Genomic DNA, 4,357 nt, shown 5'->3' on the forward strand with positions numbered 1-4,357 from the left:
CCTTTTTGTAGATAGATAATTCAAAACAATGCCTTTTGTTTTGAATAATTTCCTTGCAGTAAATTCCCATGAGTGGGATTACTGGGTCAAAAATGGGGCACATTGTTTTCCAGAGGACCAGGAATTGACTTGCAGGGCCACTGTAATGATTTGATTCTCACACTTGCACTTGAGCCTGGTTTGCTTCTGCTGGAGAAGGCATGGTGGAGCAGTAATGCAGGGCAGAATTCAGGGAATGACCAGTTAAAGCACGGTCTTCATGCTGTCATCTGCTGCTCACGTTTGCACAGATGTACAAAACCCATCCAGTTGGCCCTGGATTTAGGATGTCATCGTAAACTGTAGGTTTACTTAGCTTGGAGGTCAAGTGCATGGGATGTGGAGCAAGATGTCTGTAATCAAATCCCAGCTCCACCGGACAGTTAGGTGTGTGACTCTGGGTCAAGTTTCCTCATTTGTAAAACGAAAGCTTAAAAACAGAACTTATTTCCCAGGGTATTGCGAAGATAGAAATGAGATACTACACGTCACATGTTCAGCCCAGTGCCCAGAACCTGGGAAACACACAATACACGTTACGTAGTTATGGCAATAGGACTTATTAAGGGATGTGTTTTTGATGCAGTCTGCTATTCAGACCGCGGGACTGGTTTCTTCCTACCTTCAAGTTTGTTCCCACACACAAATCTTCTGAAATTAACTATTTTAAATTCTCAGCCAGCACTTCATTCTGTACATCAGAATGGAAAGCTTAAAGTCAAATCAATTAACAAAAAGGACTGTGCAGGGGCGCCTGGGTGGCTCAGTCAGTTAAGCGTCCGACTTCGGCTCAGGTCATCATCTCGCGGTTCGTGGGTTCAAGCCCCGCATCAGGCTCTGTGCTAACAGCTTGGAGCCTGGAGCCTGCTTCGGATTCTGTGTCCCCCTCTCTCTCTGCCCCTCCCCCGCTTGTGCTCTGTCTCTCTCTCTCTCTCTCTCTCTCTCTCTCTCTCTCTCAAAAATAAACATTAAAATTAAAAAAAGGGGGGGGCTATGCAGAGAGTTCTGAAGAAGCATGTGTTATGTCCTTGAACTCAGAGAGCTTACATTTTTCAAACATTCAGCTTTGAAAGGGGATAAATGCATCGACCATGGCTCCGAAACAGCAGGGAACCCCTGGTCAGTTGGCATTGCCCCGTCACTAGCGGGTCCGGCTGGGGAAGTGGAGCAAAGCATGGCTCAGGAAATGATTACAGCTTCGTGGCGTGAGTGAACGGACCTGTCTTCAAGTCTGAAGGAAGTCATGTGCTTTTATTTTTTATTTTATTTTATTTTTTTTAGTCATGTGCTTTTAAAACTAATCTACCCACTTCAGAGTGACAAGAGAGTAACCGAATCTTTTCAAAAAATACACCTTTTTTTCAAAATAAAATTCAGAAGGCCAATTGAAACTCTTAGTGGTCCCCAGGTCCCATTCTGTGGTTAAACTGTCGGGGCTCCGTCAAGGCTGTCCGTGTGGACGTGGGCTTTGTTTTTCACAAGACACAAAGCTAAGCTCCACAAGATTCACTGTTCAGAGGCACTCCCGTTCTCATGGTAACTGATGGCCCATCAGCACCAAAATATAGAAGAGGCAGCAGGGCAGCGTGAAGATGTTACTACGACAACTGGAACTTAGAGTATACATTTTTAAAGGAGTGTGGGAGGGCTTAATTTCACCTCACTTGCTTCAAGAAAGCCTGGGTAAGAGGAGTCAGGCATTTCAGAAAACAGGGATGCTCTAGAATCCGAGGTCTGGACTCACAGCCACGGCGCCGGCCGGAAGATGGGGATAGCCGGGTGTAGCCTGCAGAGTTCGGTGAAATCACCTTGGGGGGGAGAAAAAATCACCTCAGCAAAACGTTGCTCCATCAGAAGTCATACAAAGATGTGGTGGTGTTGGGAGTAGGCAGGGTTGAGGAATGTTCCAAGAGAAGCACTCTTGATTTTTAGCCTTCACGGAATTTGCAGATCAGAGATGACCAGGAAAAAATGGACTTGCTTTAAAAAAAAAAAAAAAAAAAAAAAAAAAAAGGCCATCTGAAAATAAATAAGCAAAGAGTCCGTTCTCCACAGCTTGGAATGTACAGGTACTGCTAGGAATTTGAAAAGGATAGGGCATTTCTGCTTTCCTCTGAGGACGTGAATTCATTTCTCCTTCTGGGTCTCAGAGAGCTGACTGAAGATGGTGTCGTGGGAAGTTGCACACCTCCCACTTCAGTCCCGGGGCTGCGGCAGGTCTGCGGACCCGGCCGAGGGGTGCCAGCCCGGTGTGTGGCACCAGAAAGAGCTCCTCACACTCTGGGGCTGGTATTTGTGTCCCAGGGCCCTGGTTGCCTGCTGCCAGCCGTTAGTGGTGACAGCCCACCCAGCCTGGCCAGCTTCCCCTGTTAATGGCGTTAACGGCCTTGGCTTCCACCTCCCCGGAGCGATTCAGCACTGCCCCAGTGTCTCCCTGTTACCTGAACCGTCTCCCTAACACCCCCCACTTCTCTTGGTCTTGCTCTCTTTACTCAGTTTACTGAGTGTGGCCCAGGCCCTGCTCACCTGAAGGTCTGGGCGGAGCCAGGAAATCAGCATTTTTTTTTTTAGCCAATTACAGAGAGGTCTCTGAGGCAGGAGTCGTGCAGCTCAGAGCGAGGAGCCTGATCTAGTAGAGAAGCTTCTGTCCTCACATTTCTTTAATTCTCCCAGCGATCCTCTTGGGCTCAGAAGGGTGAAGTAACTTACCCCTGGTCACACGGCGGTACTCAACTAGATCTGACTCCAAAGCCAGAGCTTGAGCCCACCCCATGTGAGTGAGAGTGGAAGGGTCTATTCTGCCAGCGGACCATCCAGGGGGGCTGTTGCCGGCACCTGGGAGCCTCCTGCTTTCACATCGCTCTTTTGTGCCCAAGCTCACTGGGTGGGGTTCATAGCAAGGTTACATACACCATCTCAAAGGCTCACTGATGCTCTGGCACATTCTGACATTCTGCTTTCTAATTTTCTGTATTTTGTGATGTTTTGGCATCTCTGGGGCCTTGCAGGCCCGGAGAGGGACAGCCCCTCCCATGGTTACTTTCTAGAAATAGCAGACAACTCGCCTGTGAGCCTACCTTTGATACGCAAACCAATCCGCCCCTCTCCCCCACATTTGCCTCCTTTTATCAGGTTCCTACAGTCAGGACACTGTCCTACCCTAAATCGCCCCAGGGCCAGATACCAGACAACTAGGGCTGCCCCTGGAGCCAGAGCCCCCCCGAAATTACCCCAACCAGCCCATCCTGCCTTGCTTGCCTACACACCCTGCCTTGTCCGATCCTTCCGGCAAAAGCCACAATAAAGCCTCCGGCCCATGCTGTCTCCTCATTCCTGACGCTGGTGGCTCCCAGCGAGGCTCCAGCAGCGGTGTGCCCCTCCTCTTGGGAACTGTGAGCAACAAGAGTTTTGTTTCTTGTTTTCTGTTTTTTGTTTCCCTGGACTAAGCGGCTTTGCAGGGGAAAGGCAGGATTACGATGGATTTAAGAGCTGGCTTTGGGACCCATCTTGCCAAAGTTGGGCACAACACTGACAAAGTGCCGGTTTACTGCATCCGCCGCTTGGCTAGGCCTGTCTTCCTTATCCCCTGTTCGGCCGCGTTGGGGCTCCGTTTCTTTCTTTCCCATCACGGGCCAGGGAACCATGGCCTCCAGGGAACCTCCACGCATGCGGCCAGCTACTTCCGGGGTGCTCAGACCTCCTCTCCACACTGACCTAGGGCAGCCTCATCCTCTAGCAGCGTGCCTGCCGGAAGCACGACTTGATCTTCTGGAGGGACACCCTCCAGCAAGGCCACGCGAGCCTTGATCTGGACACCCATCTCGTGGCCGGTCAACCCAAGGGCGTGTAGCTTCGGGGTGAGGACAAAGAGCTGCATGTCAGTGACTGAACCGTGACCACCAGCGCCGCTTCCACCCAGAATGAGTCAAGAAAGAGAGTAACAAAGTATTTTTCCTGTGGCAGTCGTCTGATCTGTTGGCCTGAATAAAAACAAGAATCCCGGGTTCATTTGCAAGAAGACATCCTCTTCTGGGTTTAGCCTCCTACCTGGCACTCTCCCTGCCTTCCTCTTCCAGGATAGGGCCCCTCTTCTCCAGTTCCTGCCTCTTCCGCCCCTCCCCTAAAGCCCAAGGCCAGGCCCAGGACGGGATCAGGGACTGGGCCTTGACCTCATTTCCTCCATTTCCCTCACTGCAACCCCTGCTGGAATCTACCAAGGCTCTGGGTTCTCAAAGCGGCAGGGCTCCTCCCTAGCTCTCCCGGCCCTAGGGGGTCAGGGGCCGCCTTCCAGCCCAGGGCCCCTGGGGCAGCAGCCCCT

At 51.1% G+C, this 4,357-nt stretch overlaps 1 pseudogene; it reads right to left on the reverse strand.

Annotated features, from left to right (window-relative positions):
- Positions 1-1,028: 1,028 nt before the first annotated feature.
- LOC109497799 lies at positions 1,029-4,128 on the reverse strand (annotated as a pseudogene).
- Between the last annotated feature and the right edge of the window lie 229 nt (positions 4,129-4,357).

This window comes from Felis catus, chromosome A2 (genome assembly GCF_018350175.1).
Source record: "Felis catus isolate Fca126 chromosome A2, F.catus_Fca126_mat1.0, whole genome shotgun sequence".
NCBI classification, from domain to species: Eukaryota; Metazoa; Chordata; class Mammalia; order Carnivora; family Felidae; genus Felis; species Felis catus.